At 46.7% G+C, this 15,326-nt stretch overlaps 1 pseudogene; it reads left to right on the forward strand.

The window, feature by feature from the left end:
• The first annotated feature begins 4,101 nt into the window (after nucleotides 1–4,101).
• On the forward strand, nucleotides 4,102–5,977 carry LOC148592335 (olfactory receptor 14A16-like; annotated as a pseudogene).
• Nucleotides 5,978–15,326: the final 9,349 nt, after the last annotated feature.

Genomic DNA, 15,326 nt, shown 5'->3' on the forward strand with positions numbered 1-15,326 from the left:
GGTGTCTCTGATGGCAAGGAAAAGTTGATGGGTTAGTCAAGCAGATGTGCCAAGCAGGCCCTGGTTAGGGTGATCCTTTCCCTCACATTTAGTTCAGGGCTCTTCCTTGAGGGCAACGTAGAGGTCGAGGTATGCAACCCTGAGTGCTGGACAACAGTACAGCATCTCCTGGTCTCTCTAGAGATGAGGAAGCAGCAAGGCCCCACCTGGGCCTGTTTCCCCATAGCCTGTAGACACCCAATCTGCTTCCCTACTTCACTCTCACCTTGGCGTCTCCCCGCCTTTACCAGTGTCTCTCTATTCTTGCAGGTCCTTTATACACAAAGTCATGGGCTCACCACAGACTTCCTTTGGGTCATGTGTCACCACAACACAATCTTGACACCATACATCCGGGAAATGTAAACACGGTCTAATGAATACCAAGAAGAGGAGGATAATCACTTTCCTTGATCTCCTCGCTGTACTCCTGTTCATAAAGCCCTGGCTGATTTTGGCCTGCTTTGCAGCCACGGCACACTGCTGGCTCATATTTTGCCTCCCGCCTGCCAGGACCCTGAGGTCTTTTCCCTCAGAGCCACTTGCCAGTCCTCCGGCCTGTTACAGAGTGTTGGTTCATCCCAGCTGCAGTATCTACTTCCATGTTGCCAGTAAAGATATTAGATAGGACAGGTTCCTGGAGAGACCCTGTGTGCTCTACTTCACCTTGGCCTCCTGGAAGAGTGCTACCCATTGACCCCTGCTCTCTGAACATGATTCTCCAACCAGCTCTTCAGCCATCTGGTTGTCCACCCCGATTTTAGGCACAGCAGCCCAGGAGGGCTGTTGAGGACTAAAGAAAATAGCCATTTATTTCTTCACACCTCCCTGCACCTGCTAGTACTAGATTCCCAGCCCCACTCAGCAGTGACATCACAGTTTCCTTATTCCTTATTTTTATGGTAACTGAAGCAGTAGCAACTCTTCATTATTCCCATGATGTGCTGGGACATGTGTGTAGAAACATGGAATTGTCTATCACAGAGGAGCTTTGGCTTCCCTAATACTATCCCTTCCTCACTGGGCAATATTTCTACATTCCTCCTTTCCAGCCCCTCCATCCTTGACCTTCTCATATGATGCCTTATTGCACTGGAGTTTAGTCTGGAGGCTGTTTAGCCAAGCTGATCTTCTGAAATGTCTACTAGTTTTTCTGATTATCAGCATGGGCTATCCTTGTGCTTGTCAGATGCTGTCCTGAAAGATCTGCTGTCTTTCCTGAGATCCTGCGCCCTTCAGAACTGACTCCCATGGCATCCTCCACCAGTCTACTGATCAAGGTGAAGTCTGTTCTACTGAGAGCCGGGGTCTGTGTCCTTCCTCATTCCCACCACATTCTGGAAATCCACTTTTTTATGGTCACCATAGGCAAGCCTGACCCTAACTATCCCATCCCTGATCTCTTCCTCATTATTTGCAATTTCCAAATGATGCAAAAAAAGCATCATGATTATTGACCCATTCCCAAGGGCCAATGACATCTTCTGTGCAATGACCCCACTACAGAGTAGAGACCTGCTGGCACAGATGGCAGGTAACAATGCAATGAAACAAAGTTCCCACTAAGATTGCCCTGCAGGACACAAGACCAAGGAACCTGGGAAGTAGTTGGACTGTGCAGGAAGGGCAGGAGAGGCCTCTGCAGCACTTTGGGGTCTATGATAGAGGTGAAACAATCACCAGGAAGGACTAGGTGCCACAGAGACTGTCACTTGGTCCTGGGCAGCCTCCAATTCAGCCACCCTGTTGACATCATTACCACAATCCCTGTTCATATGATCTAGGAGTAGGGAGAGGTAATTGCGCAGGTGGAATGAAGACCTTGGTATCATGTGTCTCTCCCATTCATACAGCAAGGTTGGATGTAGATGCTACAGACTTTGTCCAAAGGCAGAGGTGGGCTTCAGACTGGGCACAGATAGAAAACTCTGAATGCCCAGGGGCCTTTGTCCAGCAACCTCTCCCAAAGAGCATGGTTTTCCTGCAGGTGCCAAGATGCATCTGCTAGAAACATCTGGCTGTGCAGGACACCCCAAATATGTGACATGGCCCTGCAAGCATGATTTTATGTCATTAAATCAAATGTCCACATAGAATTACATTAGCAGCTTGCAATGTAGAGATTGGCATGTGTCTCACCTTCACAGTCAACGGTCGTAGGCATCTAGTAGTAATTAGTAATAGTAGCATCCAGGAGGCATCATTTCAGATGCCCAAGGAATTTCCCCACCTTGCCCTCCTCACCTGATATTCTAAAGGGTGTAGGTCTCACAATTGCTCCATCAGAGCAAGCAGACACTGGTCTTGGACCACCTCTGTCTCTCCTCTTCTGCCCATCTAGTTCTTCTGTCCAGCTAAGGGCTGGAATTATGGGTTTCCACAGTGGGACATTTCCACCTCAGTTAGATAACTGCCTTCTGAAGAGATTTAGAGGGGGATTATGGATGATTATTTTAGTCTACTTCAGTAAACATTTCCCAAGAGAAAGTATCACAAGGGATGGTCCACACCTTCAGCTGGGCCTCAGCTCCTGAGTGGGGTCAGCCTCCTGCGACAGGGGAGCTCATGGCAATTTGGTGACATTGCTGAGAGACTGTTTTGTCTAATAACTGCTCCTTTGCAAAGGGCAGAAGGGCTTAAGGTACTGCCTGCTCTTGCTGGAAGAGGATAAGACAAGACGTACAGCAGTGAAAAGCAGTCTGGAGTGGGAGACAATTTTCAGTGTGCGAGAAACCTACCCAGACCTTGACACGGTAAGTCTCTGGATGTAGAGCAATAGTACTGGGATTCCTGGAAGGGTCTTCTAAACCCATCCCATGAGTGACAGGGTTTTGAAGGAGGACTCTCCCAGCTTCTGCAGTGCAGAAGAAAGGCAGACGCTCAGAGTAGGAATCCCTTGCCACACCATCATAGGGAGAGGGAGTCCTGCCATCTGCAGGGCAGAAACCATCACATACAGGATGGGATAGGGGTCTGTGAGCAATGACTGTGAGAAGATGTGGGTACAGAGAAACAAATCTTACTGCGACAGCTCTAAGCAGCAGACATGGGCAGGGAATGAGAGGAAACTGCTAAACGAATTGTGGGCAAATGAATTTGGGCAGGTCATGGTCAGCTTCCTTGTGAAGCTGAACTCTTCTGCTCTCAGCTTACCTTAGGAGGAACTTGTGAGTGTAACTGTCCTTTAGCTTAGTGAACTGCAAGCACCAAGCAGTGAGGGGAAAACTCATTGACAGAGCAGGTTCTGTGACTCTATGCAAAGTCACAGTGAGCCTGTGACTTTCATCTCTAGTGATATGCAAATGCTCATGCTGAGAGCAAGTGAAATGCCAGATATTTCTACCCTATAAGAGAATGCTCCCATGGGAGGGCGGAAGCATGTAAAATTAAATAAATGCATGAGCAGATTTCCCCCAAAGATCATTTTCTGTAGAATGTAAGTGTCAAAATTCTGAATCACTGTTCCACAAGAGGTGGATATTGGCCAAGGCCACTTCCATTTCCACTACAGTGCTTGGAGAAAGAGCACAGATAGTAAATTGGTGTGAGGAAAAGATCTATCTCATTGGAATGAAGACATCTAGAAAAGGGTTAGTCACCTATTGTCTTCACTTCGTATTTTTCTGTCTTGCTCAGAATAGACTGATTCAGATGCAGACACCTCTACTCCACAGGGTGATGCTGAGGGAGATGAATCCCTCATAAGGATCTTCTCTTTCAGGGCACAGCTAGCATGAGTGCTTTATTTGTCTACCACTGGGTCATTGGAGCAAGTCCCCATCCCTTAGCCCACAGTGCCACCCCTAGGTGTGCTTCTGAATACCTGGGACTGTCTGACACTTCCATTTATGCTTCCAGAGCAGAGCAGAACTGGTTCTTACTAAGCATGGCACACTTGCTCACTGCAAACCAGAGCTCCAGAAAGGGATCTGAATAAGGTAAAGGACAGAGGGAATGTGGGTGTTTCTGTGAGAAATGGAATGGATGTGGCTCAGAGAAGCCTGTTCTAACTTGTCAATGTCTTTTCCTCCTTGAACAGTCTTCCAAGTCCAGATGAGGCAAATGTCCAACAGCAGCTCTCTCAATGACTTCCTTCTCCTGCCATTTTCAGACACATGGGAGCTGCAGCTTTTGCACTTCCTGCTCTTGCTGGCCATCTACCTGGCTGCCCTCTTGGGCAACACCCTCATCATCACAACTGTAGCCTGCGACCACCACCTCCACACCCCAATGTACTTCTTCCTCCTTAACCTCTCTGTCCTGGACCTTGGCACCATTTCCACCACTGTTCCCAAATCCATGGCCAATTTCCTCCGGGACACCAGGGTCATTTCTTACTCAGGATGTGCTGCCCAGGTCTTTATGTTTGTCTTCCTGATAACAGCAGAGTATTATCTTCTCACCGTCATGACCTATGACCGTTTTGTTGCTATCTGCAGACCCCTGCACTATGGGACCCTAATGAGCAGCAGAGCTTGTTCCAAAATGGCAGCAGCTGCCTGGGGCAGTGGTCTTCTCAGTGGTCTCCTGCACACTGCCAACACATTTTCGATACCACTCTGCCAGGGCAATGTCGTGGAGCAGTTTTTCTGTGAAATCCCCCAGATCCTCAAGCTTTGCTGTTCAGACTTCGCCTACCTGAGGGAAGTTGGGGTTATTATGGTTAATATCTGCTTGGGCTTGGTGTGTTTCATTTGCATTGTGGTGTCCTATGTGCAGATCTTCAGAGCTGTGCTGAGGATCCCCTCTGAGCAGGGTCGACACAAAGCCTTTTCCACATGCCTCCCTCACCTGGCTGTGGTCTCCCTGTTCATCAGCACTGGCACTTTTGCCTACTTGAAGCCCCTCTCCATCTCCTCTCCATCCCTGAATCTGGTGGTGGCTGTTCTGTATGTGGTGATGCCTCCAGCGGTGAACCCCTTCATCTACAGCATGAGGAATAAGGAGCTCAAGAATGCACTGGAGAAACTGATTCTGTCCGTACTATTTCAGCAGCAATAAGCTGCCCACATCTGCTCACAAGTATTTTCCTGTTTTTCTTAGGACATTCTTGTACTTTTCATGTTCCATTTCTAATAATCTTGTTTGTACACAAATGTTTGGTTTTATGTCATTTCTCCAGAGGCACAAAGCCCATTGACCTGACCCAGAGGCCTTCTCTAAATCTGCCTATCACTATGTCAGAGCAACCTTCCAACTACCATCTCTCTAATACAGGTGCCTGAAGGTTGGTCTTTTCTTTTCAAGCTGAAGGCCAGATTGCTCCATGGATTAACACTCAGGTCCTGTTGCTTGGGTGCTCCATGGGCTAAGGGGGATACACTTGCAGAGTGCTCTGATAGGGAATGGGGGCTAGATTAAGTCATTACTTTTGAGGATCCAGTGCTCATGGAGAGAGGGAGCGTTCAAGTGATACCTGCTGGAGACTGTGCTACATATTACAGGCCCCTGTGCAGGTCCCTGTGAATGGCAGCACAGCCCTCTGATGTATCAGTTGTTCCTCCTAGTTTTGTATCACCAACAAACTGTCTGAGGGTGCACTCTGTCCCTTCATCAAGATCACTGATGAACAGGATTAGATCCAGTACTGAATCCTGGGGGACACTGCTAGCCACAGACCTACAGCTACACTCTGCACTGCTGATCACAACCCTTTGAGCTCTGCAGTTTAGCCAGTTCTCAATCCACCTCACTGTCCACTTGTCAAGCCCATACTTCCTGAGCTTCCCTATGAGGGAGACAGTGTCAAAGTCAAGGTAGACAACATCCACTGCTCTCCCCTCATCTACCCAGTCAGTCATTCCATCATAGAGGATATCAGGCTCGTGAAGCATGATTTCCCACTGGTGAATCAAGGGTGACTCCTCATGACCAGCTTCTTGTCCTCCGCATGCTTAGAGATGACATCCAGGATGAGCTGTTCCAGGGATGGAGCTAAGACCCCTTGGCCTGTAGTTGCCTTGGTTCTCCTTCTTGCCCTTTCTGAAGACTGGTGTGATATTGGCTTTCTTCCAGTCCTCAGGCACCCCTCCTGATCTCCATGACCTTTCAAAGGTGATGGAGAGTGTCTTAGAAATAATATCTGCCAGCTCCTGTAGCACTCTTGGATGCATCCCAGGGCACATAAATGTGTGGAAGTCAAGTTTGCCTAAGTGATGTTAACCTGATCTTCCTCAGCCAAGGGCAAGTCTTCATTTCCCTAGACTTTCTCTCTTGTCTCCAGGGTCCAAGATTCCAGAAGGTTGGCCTTAGTAAAAACTGAAACAAAGAAGGCATTCAGTAACTCTGCCTTTTCTGTGTCTTTTATAACAAGGGCATCCATCCTATTCAGCAGCAGACTCACATTTTCCCTAACCTTCCCTTTGCTACTGGTGTATCTGAAGAAGCCCTTCTTGTTGTCCTTGACATTCCTTGCCACATTTAATTCCAAATGCTTCTTAGCCTTCCTCGTCGCATTCCTGCATACCCTGACAACATTCCTATGTTCTTCCCAAGGAGCCTGCCATCTTTTCCATATTCTGTGTACTTCCTTCTTCTGTTTGAGTTCTGCCAGGAACTCCTTCAGCATCCCCATGACCATGGAAGTAAGTCAGACAAAAGTATGCTCAGATGAGCTGCATGTTTCTTGTCCTGCTCTGGTCAAACTGGTTCAGAGTCAGGGCTGTTTGGCAGGTAGCCCCAGATAGCCCTGATCTTCATTTTGCTTTACCGTTCATTGCATTTTTCCCTCTTTTTTCACTTCCACATCTTTCTATCATCTTGGTCCACTGCTATACAAACATCCACTCCAATTTACCCTTTCCCCATTACCCCTGGTTTTGTTTGCTTTCTGTGCTCACTTGGTTTAAGGTTAGGATTAGGCTTTACATGTCTGTCAGTAGTCTTACACTGTTTGCAATAGACCTACCCTGGACAAGAAGCCCTTGAACAGCCTCCTCTGTTCTTAGTCAGAAATGAAATGTAAGTTGCAGTTGACTAGAAGTGTGCTGAACAAATGATATTTTGTTTAATGACTTTCCATTCTTCATGATGCTTGTATTAATCTAGCACAATGACTCTGTGCTTCAGATCTATTCCAAAAGCTGCAAAGAAGCAAAATATCAATTCACTGTGTCTTTTTTTTTCAAATATAATTCACAAAGGAAACAGTCAACAAGAACAAGCTTTTTGTTTGTTTGTTTTTCCCCTGCAAAGTATTTGTAAAGGCTGTATAATAGTGAGTACACACTTTTCAGTGAAAAAGAAATGAAAAATGAAATATTAAGTTGGTGATTACTATGCTATGCTGATAGTACAAGTCTCTCCTACTTTTTGAATGGCAGCGTATGAAGTAAAAAACAGATGTATTCCTGTTTTATGGGTCCTTTACCTAACTAAGGGTGAAAAAAAACAAACAAAAAAACCCCAAAGCACTCAGAAGTACTATCTTCAAAAGACAAAGCCATTGTTTTGGCAATTCTCTCTGCGCACAGTTATCCCATGGCCCAGAGGAAGAGGAGCGCTACAAAGGCACAACTGGAGAAAATCACATGGTCATTGACATTCCCAGGCCAGAAATGGTCCAGGTTAGCCTCCGACACTTCATGCAAGGACAAGCAGATGCAGGGAAAGCGCAAGGCTCTTGGGAAGGCAATGCACCCCTGTAAGCTTCAGACAGCCTCAGGTGCATGTTAGGGTGGTCTAACTAAGGGGTGCAAAAGGGACATCTTGGAGGGCACACTCCCTCCGGGCACCACTGCACAGTGTCAGCAGTGTGGGGCTTGGCACAGGCAAAGGTGCAACAGTCTGGCTTCCCTTCTGGGAACTGATGGGAGCCAGTTTCCCATGCTGGGAGAGCTGGGGAACTCTTCAGGCCTCAGGCCCAGGCTCTGAGCAGCGAGGGCTGGTTGCACCTGGAGAGCTCTAGTATTGAAGAGGATTTGAAGGAATGGTAGGGCTGGACCCCTCAAGGAACCAATGATGGGACCTGCCACATCAGGGCAGCAAGGAGCTGCAGATGATGTGGGCTCAGTGCCGTGGGGTAAGGAGGGCCATGCAGATGGGACAGAAAAGATTCTGCAACCATCTGAGGGAGAACAGACCCACCACCTCCCAAGCTGTGAGTCGTTAGACACTGGGGAGAGAGATGAGCCTGCTTGGAAGTAGAAGAGGGGACCCTTTCCAGCCCCACCGCTGCTGCTTATCCCTGTGGTAGTCCAGAAGCAGCTCCATGGGGAGCTGAGATCTTCAGCTGCCCTGCAGAGCACAGGGTGTGGGAGAGCACCAGGGTCTCGTATCAGTCTGCTGGTCCTTTGTGATGCCAGACTGGCACAGTGAAAGACCCTGCATGTGCCCCATGATGTCTGTACCAGGCAATAGCCGAGGCTGTCTGAAGCTTGTGGGGGTGCATTGCCTTCCCAAGAGCCTTGAGCTTTCCCTAAATCTACTTGTCCTTGCATGAAGTGTCGGAGGCCAACCTGAACCATTTCTGGCCTGGGAATGTCTATGATCATGTGGTTTTCTCCAGATGGACAATTGGGTGGTAAGAAACCTTATGAAATTCAACAAGGGCAAGGTCTTGCACCTGGGGAGGAATAACCCCAGACGACAGTACAGACTTGGGACTGACATTCTGGAGAGATGCTCTGCAGAGAAGACCTGGGTCTCATGGTGGACGACAAGTTGACCATGAGGCAGCAGTGGTGTGCCCTATGGCCAAGAAGGCCAATGGGATCCTGGGGTGTGTTAAGAAGAGCGTCTCCAGAAGGTCAAGGGAGGTGATCGTGCCCCTCTACTCAGCCCTGGTGAGGCCGCATCTGGAGTACTGTGTCCAGTTGTGGGCTCCACAGTACAAGAGGGATGTGGAGCTGCTGGAGAGAGTCCAGCACAGGGCTGCAAGGATGATCAGCGGCCTGGAACATCTGCCCTATGAGGAGAGGCTGAGGGAGCTGGGCCTGTTCAGCCTGGAGAAGAGAAGGCTGAGAGGGGATCTAATCAGTGTCTATAAGTACCTCAAGGGAGGCAGTGAGGAGGATGGTGCTGGTCTCTTTTCAGTGGTGGCCACTGACAAAATTAGAGGAAACAGCCAGAAACTGAAGCACCAAAAGTTCCACAGGAACATAAGGAAAAATTTTTTAACAGTGAGGGTGACAGAGCACTGGAACAGACTGCGCAGAGAGGCTGTGGAGTCTCCTTCTCTGGAGATCTTCCAAACCCGCTTGGACGCAGTCCTGTGCCACATGCTCTAGGTGACCCTGCGTGTGCAGCGGGGTTGGACTGGATGACCTCTAGAGGTCCCTTCCAACCTTAAAGATTCTATGATTCTATGATTCTAACTACTTTGCACTCCTTGTATGTACCTGAAAACAAAGAAATGACAAGTAATCTAGAGCCCAGTTTAGACAAGGGCTGGAGCTGTCCACACTGAGTACAAAGAAATTGAACTAGGAGGTGGACTAAGAGCCTACCTGAACTAAGGTGAAGGGAAAGCCTTGTTCAGTGCCCTCAAAGATGAAATTCCTGTCCCTGAACTTCAGGGGAGCAGTTCAGAGGTCAAAACAGAGATGCCTAGTCCTATTTAGATTCATTAAAATGGTAAGAGAGGTCTGCATTATGCTGGCAGTTACAACACTGAAAGCCTCAAGTGTATTCTTTGTTTTGGAGGCATAGAATATAGTGAGGTGCCTCGTAGATGCTAATATACGACCCAAGAAAAGTTCCCAGAGATCTGCAGTGAAGATGCCTAGATGTCTGACATCTCAAGCCTCCCTCTACGATTAGAGAGGAGGAATCACTTCCTCTCACATACTTCATAAATCCATTTTGTGAAAAGTTGAATGATATCTTAAACTCCACTGACCTAAGGGAACCTAAGGCAACTACCTTAAGATTTAAAATCTATCATTTATGTCCAACATTAGAAAGTCAAGACAGGGAGTATGACAGTAGCTCCATGCAACCTGCTTTCACAGATTATAGGTCTTGATTGTACCTTTTAAAATTTTGTGTTTCTCTCTCTTAGAGTGCTCCACAAAATGGATCTACATTTCTGCAAGGGTTTGGTCACCTGGGTATTTAGCTGTCATGCTAATTAATGTCCTATCACCCTCTCAGACCTCCTCTGCTGAGGAACATCTCAGGAAAGCACAAAAGACCATTATTCTTCAGGGAACCTCAAAGGACTTTGTATGATTATATTTGAAGGGAATAAAATCAGATTACTTCTGTCAGGTGTCACAGCGCGTTGGAACAAATGGTGTTAGCAGTCAGCTCAAAAAGGCTCTACCATAGCCTTGAAATGAGACCCACTAGGTTGCCTCCAAATGTTGTGGAAGAGCAGGAAGGAGAGGATATTTTGCAGAAATTTTGCCGGTCTTCTCTTTCCCCTTGACAGTGTTTCTTGCACGTAGATTAATGTATGTAAGTACTTTGTTGAATTTCACCTAATTTTTCACTCACTGTTATAGTTGTGTTCCTAGATATCTTCTTTGCTAGATTGCCTTCCAGTCTGCAGTGATTGTCCTACCTTGTGTGTAATATTTCTCTGCAAATGAGATCTTGCTGATCAGTGTCTATGTTCCTGGGTCTCTACCCCTTCCTCTGCTTTAACTTGTTGGCTGGATCCAGCTGAGCTGCACAGAGCAGCATCATTCTCTCTTTTAGACTTATCCAAGTTTTGTGAGCAAAAGCAGCAGAATGGAAAGGAGAGAGTCTGCACAGAGTTAGGCTGTGCTGAGAGGACTGCATTGAGAATTCAGCATATTCAAGATCTCAGACAATGAATTCAGAACCAACTGATTGTGATCAAGGTTTATTTTCCCAGTATTCACAGAAAAAAAAAAAAGAAAAAGAAAAACACCACATCTTTTAATTTTCAGTTAATTTATGTGTTAGCTCTTTTTATAGGACAAGACTTTCTTTTATCCCCACCTGAAGGAATTTCTTTACTTATCTTTCTATGTTCCTCGATTTTCTTTGTTTTCTTCTCTATCTTTTGTATTACTTCTTTCATTCTTTTCTATTTTGCCTTCCAATGGCTAGAATGATTTATCAAAACTATTTCTCAGCAAGAAGGATTGCTGTAACTGAAGAAAAAAAATCTGTTTATAAAGATTTTTGTCCTACATGGAAAAGCTTGTTCTTGGATGCAAGAATAACTGTTTTTTTATCTTAGGATGTTTGTCCTAACTCTTTTGTACTTTGTTTTAACCTGAAAAAAAACCATTATCAGGGAATAAAACTTTATTCTTATCTAACTCTCTCATTCACTTTATGTCCCATACACCTCCTCCATGGTCACCATCCTCCTTCTGCCTTCTCTCCACTCCTTATGTAATCAAAAGTTTAACATCATTTTGAAGAGATGCAAAAGCTTCCATGTTATTAATAGTGAACTCCTATTCTAACCTTAGTTTGTTATTACTGTTCAGCATGGTGTCTCCTTGCTCTGTGTTGTTTCTCCATGCCTTTCCTGTCTTCTCTTTTCCTTCTAGATTTTTTGTGTACCTCCCTATGTATCTCTTTTATTATACTTCTACATTTCTCTACCTGTCTCCGCTTCTTCCAATGCCCTGAAGAATCATTTCCTCCACTAACCACCTTATCTTACTCTCTGCAGCTCTTTTGCACATATGTCAAACCATACAATGGTCACGATGTTTCTTCTCTTGGGCTTTCCCTCCCTGCACCATCAGGCGTACCTGATAGCTATATTTTTAGTTCCATAAACATTATTAGACATCTGACAGGTTTTTTTTTGGCTGTAATTGTGGGTATCATTCATGTACCTCTTTACCAGCTATCCTAAACAGAATATTCAGTCCAAACTACATTAGAACAGGAATATTTTGACACACAGTTTATTTTTTCTCAGATCAGGTGGATACCATCTGCTCAATTTTGGGGTCTATCTTAATACGTCTTCTTCATACAAATCACTTGACCATCTTTCTTGGACAGAAGACACACATTCAGACAGATGCATGCATACATGTATAGAGGCACATTTTCTGTCATGATATGGAAGACAAAAAAAAATGGTTGGGGATGTGGTAATCAGTGGCAATCAAAGCATCTTGATTAGAAGAGCATAAAAGACAGAGTCCTTTGCTAGGGTTTGTCAGGATGTTTAGTCGCAGCTCAAAATGGACATTTGTGAAGTTCATTTGAAACATGTTAGTGTAACTTTGTTAGGCTTAAACATGAGAAGCCAATGAAAGCAGATTACATGTGCTCATTGTTCTTAATAAAACTTTTCATTTTCCTACTAGCCAGCCCTGTGGATTGGAGGCAGTGACAAGTGTATTATGATTGCCACAATTTTACAAACTCCAGGGAGAAAGTGACACAGTGTGAAAGGAAATCCAGGAATAAAGTTTCTTGGAGGTTTAATAGGGCTTGCTGAGGGCTTTTAAAGATGGAGCTGCTGCAGGAAATCCATGTCTCATCCCAGGCACTGATTAGATCACCAGACACCACTTGCAGGAAGACAAATGAAAGGGATAAGAGACTCTGCCCTCGAATAGTACCGCTGATGGATGGCAGCTCTTCCATTTTTGGCACATGCGTACGAGGTCTTTCCCTTTAGAGTCCTAGGCCCTAGGGACAAGAGAAGAAGCCTGGAGAGAGGAAGACTTGCCCTGGGTAGAGGAGAATTGGGTCAGAGAGCACCTAAGGAAACTCAATACCCACAAATCCATGGACCCTGATGGGATGCACCCCAGAGTGCTGCGGGAGCTGGCAGAGGTCATAGCTAAGCCGCTCTCCATCATCTTTGAAAGATCCTGGAGAACAGGGGAGGTGCCGGAAGACTGGAAGAAGGTCAATGTCACACCAGTCTTCAAAAAAAGCAAGAAGGAGGACCCAGGCAACTACAGGCCAGTCAGCCTCACCTCTGTCCCCGGAAAAGTGATGGAACAGCTCATACTGGCCGTTGAGTCCAGGCACATGGAGGACAAGAAGGTGCTCAAGAGTAGTCAGCATGGATTCACCAAGGGGAAATCTTGCTTGACTAACCTGATAGCCTTCTATGATGGAATGACCAGCTGGATAGATGAGGGGAGAGCGGTGGATGTCATCTACCTGGCTTCACCAAGGCTTTTGACACAGTCACAACATCTTCCTGGGCAAGCTCCAGAGGTGTGGGATAGATGAGTGGACAGTGAGGTGGATTAGGAACTGGCTGGATGGCAGAGCTCAGAGGGTGCTGATCAGTGGTGCCGAGTCTAGTTGGAGGCCTGTAGCTAGCGGGGTCCCCAAGCGGTCAGTCCTTGGTCCAGTCCTGTTCAATTTATTCATCAATGACCTGGATGAAGGCACAGAGTGCTCCCTCAGCAAGTTTGCTGATGACACCAAACTGGGAGGAGTAGCCGATACCCCAGAGGGCCGTGCTGCCATCCACAGGGACCTGGACAGATTGGACAACTGGGCGGTGAAAAACCTCATGCAATTCAACAAGGCCAAGTGCAAGGTTCTGCAGCTGGGGAGGAATAACCCCAGACACCAGTAAAGGCTGAGGTCTGTCCTTCTGGAGAGCAGCTCTTCAGAGAAAGACCTGGGTCTCATGGTGGACGACAAGTTGACCATGAGGCAGCAGTGTGCCCTTGTGGCCAAGAAGACCAATGGGATCCTAGGGAGCATTAAGAAGAACGTCTTCAGCAGGTCGAGGGGGGTGATCCTGCCCCTCTACTCAGCCCTGATGAGGCCACATCTGGAGTATTGTGTCCAGTTCTGGGCTCCACAGTACAAGAGGGATGTGGAGCTGCTGGAGAGAGTCCAGCGCAGGGCTACAAGGATGATCAGGGGCCTGGAACATCTGCCCTATGAGGAGAGGCTGAGGGAACTGGGCTTGTTCAGCTTGGAGAAGAGAAGGCTGAGAGGGGATCTAATCAGTGTCTATAAGTACCCCAAGGGAGAGAGTGCAGAGGATGGTGCTGGTCTCTTTCAGTGGTGGCCAATGACAGAACTAGAGGTAATGGCCACAAACTGAAGCACCAAAAGTTCCACAGGAACCTAAGGAAAATTTTTTAACAGTGAGGGTGACAGAGCGCTGGAACAGGCTGCCCAGGGAAGTTGTGAAGTCTCCTTCTCTGGAGATCTTCCAAACCCGCTTGGACGCAGTTCTATGCCACGTGCTCTAGGTGACACTGCGTGTGCAGGGGGTTTGGACTAGATGACCTCTAGAGGTCCCTTCAAACCTTAAGCATTCTACGATTCTATGGTAATACTATGTCAGTTGACGGGATGGCCCGAGGCATTTCCAACTGCCTCAGCAAAAACTGGATCTGTAATTAAGGTGTTCTTAGTACAAATAATTCCAAGATATGGGTTGGCAGAGGCAATAGATTCAGAGGCACTCATTTTACAGGAAAGGTCCTTCAAAGTGTCATGACTGCCCTAGGGATTCAATGGGACTTGCATACCCCTTGGCATCCTCAGATTTCTGGTAGAGTGGAAAGGATGGATGGGAACATTAAAAAGCATCTTTTGAAATTAGTGTTAGAAACTAAGACACTGTGGACACGACTTCTACCATTACCTTTAGCAAGAATAAGAGCAAAACAAAGAGGAGACATTCAGCTGTCCCCCCTTTGAAATAATGTTTGGGATTCCCTATCCTACTAACACCCAACCTGGCAAGGAGGTGGAGATAGGTGATATATATTTAAAGCAATACATTCTTTAGTGAAGTCTCTCCGACAGGAAGCCCAGCTCGCACAGACCCTCCCCTTGGATTTTGCAGTCCATGATATCCATCCAGGGGATTGGGTCTTGGTAAACATCAATCAAGACAGCTGAGCATGGATGGACTCATCATACCAGAGTCAAGATTTCCAAGACTCCAGAAATCTGGGCTTGTCAGTTGAAGGAAGAGGATGGAAAGCCCCGGCTAACTCTCCGTAGATCTGTACCGCTGACTGGGAGTGGGTCTGGAAAATAAATGCTGGGTTGCTGGGTCTGTGGGAGTCCAGGAGGATATGAAGACTACCCATGGGTACTAGACATACTGAATGCAGGTTGTTAGTTAATAACCTGGTTTGTAAAAACAAATATTGTCCAAAGGAGGGGAGAAAAAAAAAAAGAGGGATTGAGTGGAATGCTCAGGTTTATGTATTCATCAACAAGGAGATTTCCCCACAGTTTGGCTGAAGAGCGGGATAAGGGGAGGGGAGACTGAGCAGAGCCATGAGCGACTGCGACAAAAAGAGCCATCTGCAAGGAGATGGGGGCCTTTACAAAGGAGAGAAATAGGGGAATTCCCCCACATTCTTCAGCAAGGAGGAAAAAGGAGTTGGCGAGCTCAGGTGAGA

The sequence above is a fragment of the Tinamus guttatus genome, unplaced genomic scaffold (genome assembly GCF_059628265.1).
Source record: "Tinamus guttatus ecotype Peru unplaced genomic scaffold, ASM5962826v1 Tinamus_guttatus_pri_ptg000618c, whole genome shotgun sequence".
In the NCBI taxonomy this organism is placed as follows: Eukaryota; Metazoa; Chordata; class Aves; order Tinamiformes; family Tinamidae; genus Tinamus; species Tinamus guttatus.